Here is a 14,635-nt window from a genome sequence, read left to right on the forward strand (position 1 = left end):
CTAATTCTCCCATTCTGGTAAGAAAGCAATACTGCCACGATGTAGCTGATGACAGTCTGAAAATTATTGTCAGGGGTGTCTCCACCATTATTTATCCTTTGGGTCATTTTTCTTCTCATAACACTCACGTACAGGAGTTTATGGGGGTGATTTTCAAAGGTACAAATGACAATTAAGAACTTACCTCCTATTGAAAGTCAGTGGAAATTGGCTGCTTAAAGTGCCCCTGCCCCTTGTGAATAAGTTTCCGATCCTGCAAACACTTATGCACGTGAGTACGTGGTCATGGGGGGGATGGATCCTATAGTCCCCACAATCCTCCCTTGCACATCAGCTACTCCAACAGCACACAAGGAGGCAGAGAAAATGGCACTGAGTGAAAGCCTTGTATGCACTGCAGCCTGAGTCTCTTCCCATTGGTGCCTGCATATGCCTAATGCTAGCTCTACCTTGGAGCCTGAAAAACTGGTAAGGCTCTAGCCTTGACCCCTAATCGCCCACCAACCAAGGAAGACCTTTTGCAGCCAGCCTAGGGAGACCTGCTCAGCCACCTCTTCCACACCAGCCGCAGATCTGCTTACTTCAAAAAAACTAAAGGGAACTCATTTCCCAATATAACCACACAGCCCACCAACGGAGGGGGTGCTTCTCCACACAACCCATGACCACACAGCCAGAGACTGCAGGTTATTGTGGAAGGGTCTTAAGTCTAGAGCTGGGAGAATAATGGATTTTTTAAAAATTCACTGGCAATTCCCCAAAAAATTTAAAAAAACTTGGTTTGCCTCATACCAAATGAATTTTTTCAATATTTTTGGCGACTGGCAAAGTGGAAAAAATGTTTTGTGCCAAGCTAAACATATTGTTCAATCCAAAACTAACTAAACGTTTCATTTTGATTTCAGGCCTTTTAAAAATATTTTTGCCTTTTTAAAATTAAATGAAGGAAATTCCACAATGGAAAGTCACTTTGAACTGAAAAATCAAAATGTTTCATTTCAAAAAGGTCAAAATGAAATGTTTTGACTTTTCAGACTCTTTCCCTCCATCAGGAACAATTCAGAGAAACCAACATGAATTCACAAACCTGCATTTTTCACCAAAAATAGTTTCAGCTGAAAATTTTTGCCCACCTCTACTCAGGACATATTTTTAAAGGCATTTAGGAGCTTAAAAATGCATCTTAGCAGCTAGTGGGATTTTCCAAAGAGCCTAGGCACTTAACTCCCAATGGACCAGTGGGAGTTAGGGGCCTGGGCACTTTTGAAAATCCCACTGTCTATCTGCAAATTTAGGCTCCTAAATACCTTTTAAAATATAGTCCTTAGGGATTATATTTATCATTTATTCATTTGGATTATTTTTAAATGCCTACCCACAGTTCTGGGTGCCCTGACAGTTATTTAGAATCATATTCCACACAGGAATAACCACCCAGCAGCATAAGTGTTCAATGGACTGTATGTTGAATATGAGCTTGCATTGCAATATGAAGTAAAAAAAGCAGCATGATTTTCAGATACATATGCAGAGGCATCACTTTACAGACAAGGCAGATAATAGCCCCTGTCTATGTGGTACCTAGACTATGGAGATTGGTTTCTGGATAGAACTGTACAAACTGCTCAACCCAAACTATCTAAGTGCAAAACTCAAAATGATTTGAGTTTGAACTACGTTTGTAAACTGGCAGTGGATTGCTGAAATGTTATCAATGTCTTTGCAGAAACTTTTAGCAATTTTTTCTCTCTATCCCCATATGCAAAAAACTTCATCAGGCTGATATTTGTAGTGTAGAATCATAGAATCATAGAATATCAGGGTTGGAAGGGACCTCAAGAGGTCATCTAGTCCAACCCCCTGCTCAAAGCAGGACCAATTCCCAACTAAATCATCCCAGCCAGGGCTTTGTCAAGCCGGGCCTTAAAAACCTCCAAGGAAGGAGACTCCACCACCTCCCTAGGTAACGCATTCCAGTGCTTCACCACCCTCCTAGTGAAATAGTGTTTCCTAATATCCAAACTGGACCTCCCCCACTGCAACTTGAGACCATTGCTCCTTGTTCTGTCATCTGCCACCACTGAGAACAGCCGAGCTCCATCCTCTTTGGAACCCCCCTTCAGGTAGTTGAAAGCAGCTATCAAATCCCCCCTCATTCTTCTCTTCTGGAGACTAAACAATCCCAGTTCCCTCAGCCTCTCCTCATAAGTCATGTGCTCCAGACCCCTAATCATTTTTGTTGCCCTCCGCTGGACTCTTTCCAATTTTTCCACATCCTTCTTGTAGTGTGGGGCCCAAAACTGGACACAGTATTCCAGATGAGGCCTCACCAATGTCGAATAAAGGGGAACGATCACGTCCCTCGATCTGCTGGCAATGCCCCTACTTATACAGCCCAAAATGCCGTTAGCCTTCTTGGCAACAAGAGCACACTGTTGACTCATATCCAGCTTCTCGTCCACTGTGACCCCTAGGTCCTTTTCTGCAGAACTGCTACCTAGCCATTCGGTCCCTAGTCTGTAGCAGTGCATGGGATTCTTCCGTCCTAAGTGCAGGACTCTGCACTTATCCTTGTTGAACCTCATCAGGTTTTTTTTGGCCCAATCCTCTAATTTGTCGAGGTCCCTCTGTATCCGATCCCTACCCTCTAGTGTATCTACCACGCCTCCTAGTTTAGTGTCATCTGCAAACTTGCTGAGAGTGCAGTCCACACCATCCTCCAGATCATTAATAAAGATATTAAACAAAACCGGCCCCAGGACCGACCCTTGGGGCACTCCGCTTGAAACCGGCTGCCAACTAGACATGGAGCCATTGATCACTACCCGTTGAGCCCGACGATCTAGCCAGCTTTCTATCCACCTTACAGTCCATTCATCCAGCCCATACTTCTTTAACTTGGCGGCAAGAATACTGTGGGAGACCGTATCAAAAGCTTTGCTAAAGTCAAGGAATAACACATCCACTGCTTTCCCCTCATCCACAGAGCCAGTTATCTCATCATAGAAGGCAATTAGGTTAGTCAGGCACGACTTCCCCTTGGTGAATCCATGCTGACTGTTCCTGATCACTTTCCTCTCCTCTAAGTGTTTCATAATTGATTCCTTGAGGACCAGCTCCATGATTTTTCCAGGGACTGAGGTGAGGCTGACTGGCCTGTAGTTCCCCGGATCCTCCTTCTTCCCTTTTTTAAAGATGGGCACTACATTAGCCTTTTTCCAGTCATCTGGGACCTCCCCCGATCGCCATGAGTTTTCAAAAATAATGGCTAATGGCTCTGCAATCTCATCCGCCAACTCCTTTAGCACCTTCGGATGCAGCGCATCCGGCCCCATGGACTTGTGCACGTCCAGTTTTTCTAAATAGTCCTGAACCACTTCTTTCTCCACATAGGGCTGGTCACCTTCTCCCCATATTGTGCTGCCCAGTGCAGAAGTCTGGGAGCTGACCTTGTTTGTGAAGACAGAGGCAAAAAAAGCATTGAGTACATTAGCTTTTTCCACATCCTCGGTCACTAGGTTGCCTCCCTCATTCAGTAAGGGGCCCACACTTTCCTTGACTTTCTTCTTGTTGCTAACATACCTGAAGAAACCCTTCTTGTTACTCTTAACATCTCTTGCTAGCTGCAACTCCAAATGTGATTTGGCCTTCCTGATTTCATTCCTGCATGCCTGAGCAATAGTTTTATACTCCTCCCTGGTCATTTGTCCAATCTTCCACTTCTTGTAAGCTTCTTTTTTGCGTTTAAGATCTGCAAGGATTTCACTGTTTAGCCAAGCTGGTCGCCTGCCATATTTACTATTCTTCCTACACATTGGGATGGTTTGTTCCTGCAACCGCAATAAGGATTCTTTAAAATACAGCCAGCTCTCCTGGACCCCTTTGCCCTTCATGTTATTCTCCCAGGGGATCCTGCCCATCTGTTCCCTGAGGGAGTCAAAGTCTGCTTTTCTGAAGTCCAGGGTCTGTATTCTGCTGCTCTCCTTTCTTCCTTGTGTCAGGATCCTGAACTCGACCATCTCATGGTCACTGCCTCCCAGGTTCCCATCCACTTTTGCTTCCCCTACTAATTCTTCCCTGTTTGTGAGCAGCAGGTCAAGAAAAGTTGGTTCCTCCAGCACTTGCACCAGGAAATTGTCCCCTACACTTTCCAAAAACTTCCTGGATTGTCTGTGCACCGCTGTATTGCTCTCCCAGCAGATATCAGGGTGATTAAAGTCTCCCATGAGAACCAGGGCCTGCGATCTAGCAACTTCTGCTAGTTGCCAGAAGAAAGCCTCATCCACCTCATCCCCCTGGTCTGGTGGTCTATAGCAGACTCCAACCACGACATCACCCTTGTTGCTCACATTTCTCAACTTTATCCAGAGACTCTCAGGTTTTTCTGCAGTTTCATACCGGAGCTCTGAGCAGTCATACTCCTCTCTTACATACAACGCAACTCCCCCACCTTTTCTGCCCTGCCTGTCCTTCCTGAACAGTTTATATCCATCCATGACAGTACTCCAGTCATGTGAGTTATCCCACCAAGTCTCTGTTATTCCAATCGCATCATAGTTCCCTGACTGTGCCAGGACTTCCAGTTCTCCCTGCTTGTTTCCCAGGCTTCTTGCATTTGTGTATAGGCACTTAAGATAACTCATCGATCGTCCCTCTTTCTCAGCATGAGACAGGAGTCCTCCCCTCTTGCACTCTCCTGCTTGTGCTTCCTCCCAGGATCCCATTTCCCCACTTACCTCAGGGCTTTGGTCTCCTTCCCCCGGTGAACCTAGTTTAAAGCCCTCCTCACTAGGTTAGCCAGCCTCCTGGCGAAGATGCTCTTCCCTCTCTTCGTTAGGTGGAGCCCGTCTCTGCCTAGCACTCCTCCTTCTTGGAACACCATCCCATGGTCGAAGAATCCAAAGCCTTCTCTCCGACACCACCTGCGTAGCCATTCATTGACTTCCACGAGTCGACGGTCTCTACCCAGGCCTTTTCCTTGCACAGGGAGGATGGACGAGAACACCACTTGAGCCTCAAACTCCTTTATCCTTCTTCCCAGAGCCACGTAGTCTGCAGTGATCCGCTCAAGGTCATTCTTGGCAGTATCATTGGTGCCCACGTGGAGAAGCAGGAAGGGGTAGCGATCCGAGGGCTTGATGAGTCTCGGCAGTCTCTCCGTCACATCGTGTATCCTAGCTCCTGGCAAACAGCAGACCTCTCGGTTTTCCCGGTCGGGGCGGCAGATAGATGACTCAGTCCCCCTGAGGAGGGAGTCCCCGACCACCACCACCCTCCTCCTCCTCTTGGGAGTGGTGGCCGTGGAACCCCCATCCCTAGGACAGTGCATCTTTTGCCTTCCAATCGGTGGAGTCTCCTTCTGCTCCCTTCCCTCAGATGGGTCATCTAGTCCACTCTCCGCATTAGTACCTGTAGAGAGAACATGGAAACGATTGCTCACCTGTATCTCCATTGCTGGTGCATGGACGCTCCTCTTTCTCCTTCTGGAGGTCACATGCTGCCAAACCTCTTCACAAGCCTTCTGTCCCTGCTGCGCCTGCTCTGAATCTTCAGAACATTGTGGCCGTAGAAGCATCTCCTGACGTCTGTCCAGGAAATCTTCATTTTCCCTTATGCAACGCAGTGTTGATACTCGTTTCTCCAGCCCTCGAACCTTCTCTTCCAATATGGAAACCAGCTTGCACTTTGTACAGACAAAGTCGCTTCTGTCCTGTGGAAGAAAGACAAACATGGCACAACCTGTGCAGGTTACAACAGCTGATCGCTCACCTTCCATATCACTGTCCTCTTAAGAGCTTCCTCGGCTGTTGCAGGAACTACTCAGAGAAACCTGCAGACGACAGCCTCAGTGAGCTCTCTCCAGGCAAACTCCCTCTGTTAGCCTCTGCTGTTCGCCGCTCAGCTGGTTCGCTGCTGACTGCCCTTATATACCAGTCAGGCCCACTCAAGGCCCACCTGGAACAAAGCACTCCCAATTCACACTTTTCAAACAAACAAGCAAGCAATCAAGCACACGGTCAAACTGACCAACTGTCCCAGCAGCAGACACTCAGATACTCACCAACACAGCCCCCCTAATGCAGCACTTAGCGTACCTCCTCTCGGACAGCTCCCAGGCAAACTCCCTCTGTTAGCCTCTGCTGTTCGCCGAATTTGAGTTCAAGTCTGGTTCACTGGATAATCACATGGGACAAGTCACAAGTTATTTCTCCTTTGTCTGATACGGTGCAAATATTCCATCTGTGACGTAACATAACCGAGCTCAGCAACAGCCATTTTGCTCAGCAAGACGGGAGGTGTGTTAGTTGATCTCTTTTTTACAACTACAAAAGTCAGATAAAAAAAACATTTCCTCATGATGACAAATTGGGTGAGATAATATCTTTTACTGGATGATCTTCAGCTGGTAAAAGAGACAAGTTTTCAAGCACCGCAGAGCTCTTCTTTAATTCCGAAGCTCTGGGATCAACATGGCTACAACCACACTACAGTGTCTCCTCATCACTGTTGTGTCTGACTGTGGCATACAGTTGCCTAGGGTGACCAGATGTCCTGATTTTATAGGGACAGTCTCGATTTTTGGGTCTTTTTCTTATATAGGCTCCTATTACCCCCTACAGCCTGGCCCGATTTTTCACATTTGCTGGCTGCTCACCCTACAGTTGTGTAATACTTTATTACCTACTGTGATGCAATTAGTCTATATATTGCAGAATTGCAAGTCCCAAGTGTTCAAATATTCTGAGTCAGACCCCCAGAAATCATGAGATTGGCTTAAAAGTAATGAGATTTATGAAAATAATAAATTTCTGGGTCTTTTCATTTTCTTTATCGTTTTTAGGCCTTTGGGGTGTCCTCATGTCATGTTTTTAAGCTTTTCTGTAAAATCATGATGGCTAGAAACTTACTTTTTAAAAAATGGCAACTAAGACATGCTTTCAAATGAACTTACACAGGAAAATAATAGAAGACAAAACCACCAACTCACCCATGGGTGAACACTTTTCACAAAATGATCTCTCCATATCTGATCTCTCAGTCCTCATCCTCAAAGGAAACCTGCCCAACACCTTCAAAAGATGAGCCTGGGAGCTTAAATTCACAACTTTTCCAGAGACTGAAAATCACTGACTTAATAAAGACATTGGATTTATGGTCATTACAACAATCTATAACCCATTAACCCTCCTTTGTCCTACAACTGCAGAGTTGTCTACTGCACACTTCACCTTGAATGGTCTCTTACAACATATTAACTTCTTATGCTCAACAATCTGTTTCACTTTGTATTTAGCTGTGACACTCTTAGTACCTTTCCTGCAGAGGAGCTCTGTGCAGGCTTAAAAGCATCTCTTTCACCAACAGAAGTTGATCCAGTAAAAGATATTACCTCACCCATCTTATCTCTTTTCATGGAGTTAAGTACATATTTAAGTTCTTTGCTGAACCAGGGTGTTAGGCAGAATACGGTTCAGTTTCACCAGATCAGTCAGTGACTATGTAGATAATAGAAGTATCAATGAAAACCTAAAAATAATGAGATGCAGAGGATGACTGAATATTTAGATTGTATATTGCTAACTGAGGGACATTAAGATGACATCTTCAACCTGGACAAGTGAATCCATGGGTGGAGAATACACAAAAATATTGACTTTCTCAATCAAAACCACTATATTTCACCATTTGACAAAAACAAAGGAGTTTCCAATTTTACTTTTTCTGACATAATATATTCCACAAAATAATAAAATCAGAAAAAAGACCATTTATTCATTCGTTTCCTTTTGTTCATCCGATGTAAAGGTTTATTTTACTATAGTTTTTTGCTGTGTTTACTTTGATAACTTAAAACTGGAACAATAACATTCTGAATTTCACGAAGAGTAGCCCAAGTGAATATAATTACATGCACAATAAATAAATAATAGAAAAATATTTTACTTTCAACTAATTACAATACTATGAATATATTCCATGTAAAATAGGAAGAGATGTCACAACCTAAATTATTCCATGTTGGCTTTAGGAGGACAAACATTTGTTGTTGATGAGTGTTTGATCTCTCTCATAATTCTGTCTAGCGACAAACTAAAACTATATTTTATTCTCTACTTCTGTGATCTTTCACCTAGATAAGAACCAACACCTGGCATCTTTTCAAATTTTCTTTTTTCTTTACATCAGTGGCAAAAGTTAAAAAGATAACATGAAAAGAAAGATGAAAAAGGAATGCTGTTCAAATTGAAGGACTGTAGTTTCAAGTTTCAATCCTGTATCAAAACATCTCCCGCCTTATCTTCTTTCCCAGTCATCACAAATGAGAAGTACAAAGAAGTACACAAACATCAGTACAATGCTGTGTGTGTACTCCTATCCAAAAATCAGAGTTACAAAATTATACCTGACATATCAAAAACTGACAGTCACATCCTCAAGATTTTCCTCTGTTCGTTCCCATGGACCTTCTTTATTAATAAATCTGACACATAAAAAGCATCTGTATGACTAAAGTGTCAGTTACTGGAAAGACCGTTTTGATCTATTCCTTAACTTTTAGAAGAAATATTCTCTTTTTCATGAAGACAGGATCCGTTCACTGACTGCCAGCTTTCAAATGACCACCTCTTGAAGTTTAATTTTAAGTTTAAAATAAATATTGTATGCATGCAGAATAATTATGATGCTCTAGAGAGACACTGTATAATGACATTGATTCTTTTTTATCTAAAAATGCCAAACCCTTGAGGCTGCAAAGTCTGTATTTGCCACAGATATATAAAGGTTCATTCTACATTTTAAATTACAGTGGGTCGTTCAAGTTGCTATCATTAAGTTGGAGGCAGCACTTCCATTGTAAATTAAAATTTTCAGGAGTTTAAAACTGATTAGTAAAAATATGCTGGGGTCTAATGCATGGCATAGAAGATGTCCATTTTGGAATGAATTTTATATTAAAAAATGAAATAATCCTGTTGGTGATTGTGGGATTACAAAAAAGAAAGAAAACGGAAAATCTTATTGGTTCTGGATGCTTTTTTCCACCCGTATAATTAAAACAAGCATTATCCATTACAATTTAATTTTACAGACACCTTATATTCAGAAATATACAGTTGGGTTTAGATGTTAAAAAGATGTGAAATAGCTAAGCTTTTAAGTTTGAAAATTAGTCATAGTGCAAAAACACCTTCACATAACTGATGCACATATCTACATAGACATTGTAACTGATACAATAATGAGTACAAATACCAGAATGGCTGCAAAGCTATAGGCAAGAAGTCAATAATACATGCATAAAAATATAAAGTGAGTGCATACTATATTTCCCTGCATTGTTCAGCTCTCGGGTAAGCATACTTTTAATATAGTCTATACATATATTTAATCACTAGAAATGTATACATGCTAGTTTGTGAAAAAGCACCTAAATTAGTATTAACACTACCTGAAATACTATAATGGTATTTAGTAAATAGATGTTTCAGAGCATGCTGGTCTCTCCTGTAAATAGATTCATTAATTATTATGATTATGATTAACTATTTATGTTACAATAGTGCCCAAAAGCCCTATTTAGGCCCATTTCGGCAGAAGTACAAACATAGCTAAAGAGATAGGAAGGCTTCCATAGCTCAAGCCTGCAGTCCTTACTTACACAATACTCCCATTGGAATCTTGCCTTTTACAAACTTCCTTGAAAGATAATTTTGTTTAACAAAGAAAAAAGTTTAGGGAATTAAAGGTTTGATCCTGAATTCTATACATATAGAAAACTCCCACTGACTTAATTTGGTGTTTTGGGTGTCTAAGGAATGCCGAATCTGAACTGGAGGCGGAAATTCATTCACACACATCAAGCTAAAGTAACCAGGCCATGTTTGGGAAATCTAAAGGGAGGGACGAATGGAAACTACTTCAAACCCAGGCTGAAGTCAATATGCTGGAATAGCAGCCACTACTCCTTTAATAAAAAGCAACAGAGGGTCCTGTGGCACCTTTAAGACTAACAGAAGTACTCCTTTAGTGTGGATGCAGTGGCAAAATGAAGACAGACACATGCATGGAATTAAGTGGCAGGCAGGAACTTTTATTAAATTTTAACACTTGGTGGGGGGCACTACCCGTCCATCACCCACACGCTCCTATACCAGGCATTTAATTGGCTCCAGTTCAGGAGTTAGAGGGCTCCTTACCATTTAATCCATAACGTGGGATAGAGTCTCTTCAGCTTATCCCCCAGGACTCAGTTCTCTCTGAGTCCTACCACACATACCACAATGCAAGGGGGACAGAGGATGCAGCAGGGTGGGGGCCTCGGCCCAAGAAGGCCACAAGGTCTGACCCTATCACATGAGCCCAAGGCCCATCACCAAAATCCCAGGTCTTTTACCTCTAGGAACCATTAATTTTATTCTCTTAACTGCACTGAAAACCAGCCTCAAGTTGTGATGAATAAACAACTCCACCCCAGTACCTCAGTTCGGTACTAAGCCGTGTTCCTGCTTAACCCACTGTGGCTCAAAGATGCTGCTAGAAAGGCAAAAAACTCCCTGGTCCTCGACCAATTGGTCCATGGGAGATAAAATTGCTTCCTGACGCCCTGAACATGCGATCAGCTCAATCTGCAATATCCGTCAGACCCGGTTCCCATTCCTAGTTTGGGTGAGTAGGTTGGGCTGGTGGAACAGAGCTGAAAGAGTTTCACATGGCCCCCTCACTGGGTTAAATCCTGTAGGTCAGGAATGCTGGCCAATCAGCACCCCTTTTCCCCAGCTGGCCCATGCGTGCCAAAGACTCCCCAAGGGAGGAGCTACCTATTGTTCCTTGGTTAGTGTCTCCCTCCCTTGCTGGTGGGACTGTTCCTTTTCACTGCTGGCCCCATCAAGTTCCCCCACTTCTTGATGTGGGTGGGTGGCATTTGCACTCCATTCCTGAGTGTTCCCAGTGGTTGGAGCCACATAAACACGGCTCCCGAGCCTTTTTCTCCAGCAGACTCCCAGTACTCCACTCCAGATGGACCTATTCAAAGTTGGTTTAGAGTCTGATTTCAGTGCACATAGCCCCCTTGTTTAGCCACTCTCACCACTCACCCCAACCCCAGGCTACTGTGAGACTTCTATCCCGCAAGGAGTTTTTCATGGGACCACTAGAGGGGTTTGAATTGAAATATAAATACATAAAACACACTCTGTTTATATAATGCTAAGGTTGAGACAAACTGACAAAAGCCTTCCTCCCCTCACACAGTCAACACAGCGTTTAGCCTTATTTTTTCATTCAATAGATTTTGTTGGCTGAGACCTTTTTGTTTATCTCCACATTTGTTTAGCATTTTATATATTTTGCAAAAGTGTATTTAACATACCTTTTTAAATCAAAGATCTAGTTCTGGCCAATCATTAGTTGATTTAGCAGACCATGCAGATAGTCACAATTAAGCTTTCTACTATAAGCGTCACAAAGTGATGACTTTTTCAACTTCCCTCACTCTAGAGATGAAAGGTTATTTAGAGTATATCCACTTACAAGTTTTGATGCCATATAACTGGTACCAAAATATGATGGGCCATATTTTGCCATCATTTTTTCAAGCAGAACTCCCCTTTGACAGGGGAGACTTGTTTAAAAATGATGTCATCACTTGGCCTCATCCACTTTACAATGACCAGATTAACCTGCACATTCTTGTTTATAATATTCTTTTTTTCCTCCAAAGAACCCCTCCATTATTAATTCATTTCATATGAATTCACTGCAATTACATTGAATATAATTGTTTTGTTATTCCTGTGGCTGTCACAAGGACTTTCATAGGCATTGCATGTTACCATTTTTAATAAAGCTTGAATCTGTGGCCCACTAGTACAGAAATGACCCAGTAATGCAATATGATCCCAACATATAATTTTGAGAGATGTCATTTTTACCTCTGAAGTTTTAAAATTAAGATCCATTTTCAGTGGTCTGAATTTGAGATAAGGACCTTGAATTTATTCTGTTAATGATGAGTCTTGTCAGACCACCTTTAACAGCATGTGGAGAGTCCCCATCATAGGATCTTGCTCATCCTTCTCAGAAGTTCAGCATCCCAGCACAGCGTGCTCTGTGAGTATAGTGATCTGCCTGGGAAGGAAAAGTAGGCTGGGGAAGCAAATCATTGCACCACCAGCCATACAGGATATGCTTGCGCTGCAATGTAAGCCCAGGGTTAATGGGATTTGAGTCAGCTGATCCATGTTAGGGAACCCTGGATTTGAGTGTCTATATTGTATTTTAACCCTATATTAAGACTTTTCTAACCCATGTTCAAACCTAGGGCTCTGGCATCCACACTGCAGTCCCCAGATACGAGTCAAAGTAACCATATCCCAGAGTCCCTAGTGCCCCCCCCCCAAAAAAATGTAGCCCTAGGACGGTGATGCACTGTGGGAAAACTTTAATGCCCTTCCTTCACATTACCAGGAAGTAGCTCACTTTGCAAAGTCTTGATCGATTCGCTCTCCATTGTAAACCCAGGATGCTCTGCTAGTGTGGTTGCAGATCGGTGTTCAGAGAGAATGGGTTAAAGCTGGCCTGAGCTGCTGCCGTTTGCAAAGGTGGGATGGCATCCATTTTCAATAGAGTGAATAGCTGATTGTTATGATAGAGAGGACTAAGGGTGTTGTTCCATGGAATTGTGAAATACTTCCTGCTGACTTCCAGGACCCAAGCCAAGCGAGGCTGTGTCTACGCTGCAAAGCAATAGGGCTCAGACACTGGGTCCCAGCTTAATTGAGCTTGGACCCTCCTGCTCTGCAGGGTCCTGGGACCCTGGGTCGGAGCCCTGATTAGTGCAATTGCAGTGTGGAAGTATGGGGGGTTAGGCTTGAGCCCAGGGTCAAATGTGGGCTTATGTTACACTGTAGACATACCCACAGAGACCTGTGGTAAAATGTAATACAACTGTAGGGTCTACTATAGCTCCATGGTGCAGATCCCACTCCACAGAGAGTTCTAGGGCAGCAGTCAAAAGTAGGACACCACCTCCAGGAAGCAAAGAAATGGCACTTATATGAATGGCTCCGGCCTCTCAGCAATCCCCCAGGATATGTGTGGATATCAAATACAAATATACAGACTATGCTATGGGAAAGCAATCCCACCTAATGGAGTTCAGGAGGATATCTCTGTAAAGAGAACCTTATGAAGCTTTCGCCCCCTTTAATGCCCTTTCTTCCCCTTTAAACCTCTTGTATGGATTTTACCACACATAGAGGAGAACCAGTTCTTCTCCTGGTGACTGAATGCCACCCATCCAGCCAAGGAAGAATGTTAAAAGGTTGCAAAAGATTGAACTCTGCCGGGATGATAGCTCTATTCCAGTTATAAGCCAAGGAGAAGGAGCAAGGAACTTATCTATTAGGGCTGGAGGTGACTCAAAGCATAAAGTAATCAAGGGATTTCCCTCATCACACTCCTGTAATAAAAAGCAGAAGCAAGAGGCGCCACGAGCCTAAAGTCATCCATATCACTACCTAAAGCTGTTGAGAGGATTTACTACCCCTGAAGTATGTCTAGGGCTTGTGCTACGGCACTAAAAATAGCTGTGTAGACATTGTGGCTCAGGCTCTGAAGCTTAGGTAGCGGGTTGGGCTTCAGAGCCAGAGCTCCACTCCACGCGACAACTTACATATGCTGTCCACACAGCTATTTCTAGCACTGTAGCGCTAGCCCAATGAGTCTGTCGAACTGGGTTCGGAGACTCGCTGCCACTGGCTGTGTAAACTGTGAACTGTGAGGCCTCTGTTGGAAGGAATCATGAGTTGTGCAACATGGGTGTTGGGATTTCGTTTAAATGAGGTCTTCTCTTTCTGTGTGCTGTGCAAATTGCCTTGAGAAGATTTTTTTTTTTTTCTTGAGACAGTCTCCTATGGCAGGCTGGCTTTGTGCCTCCATAGCTCAGCCTGCTGTAAGGTCAGACTCTGTGGCCTTTTTTCAACCTTTTATGGTTTGGAGTTACCTGGTCAGGCCCATGGTAACTAGTAGTAAACTCTAGTTCAAGAAAGAATTATTTTGGGAAAGTTCTATGGCCTATGTAATACAGGATGTCAGACTACAGGATCACAATGGTCTCTTCTGGCCTTAGACTCTATGACGGATTTTATAAGAGGAACTCACTCTGGAGTGGAAGAATCTGGGTAAATGTGCAAAACCAAGCAGCAATTGAGAAGACACATACAATAACAACTCTCTCTACTGCATTTAGCATATTCCTCAGCCTACGACAATCAAATAACTACGAGTATCAAAGCCAAAAGACTTGAGTGGGAAATTCCAGATCAGATGAAAAGAGTTCCTTCAGTGTAAATAAACCTATTTTGTATTTTACCCTTCAAAAATCACTTCAGAGGTCTGATGCTAAAACAAAAGAAAACTGCTCATTAAAATACATTGCTGAGCAAGTCAGATGCAACCATATGCAAAGGGGTTTACTTCTTTTTGGAATGTTAGTTAAAACAATTGCACTTCAAGTTTAATATCATTCAGGAAATGTTCTAGCAACTAGTTCCCACAGCAACAGGAATCCATATTATATATATTCTTTTTACTATAGGACACACAGTTCTGGGACTCTTGATCTTAAAACATA

The sequence above is a fragment of the Terrapene carolina genome, unplaced genomic scaffold (assembly GCF_002925995.2).
Source record: "Terrapene carolina triunguis isolate 2854851 unplaced genomic scaffold, T_m_triunguis-2.0 Scaffold68, whole genome shotgun sequence".
In the NCBI taxonomy this organism is placed as follows: Eukaryota; Metazoa; Chordata; order Testudines; family Emydidae; genus Terrapene; species Terrapene triunguis.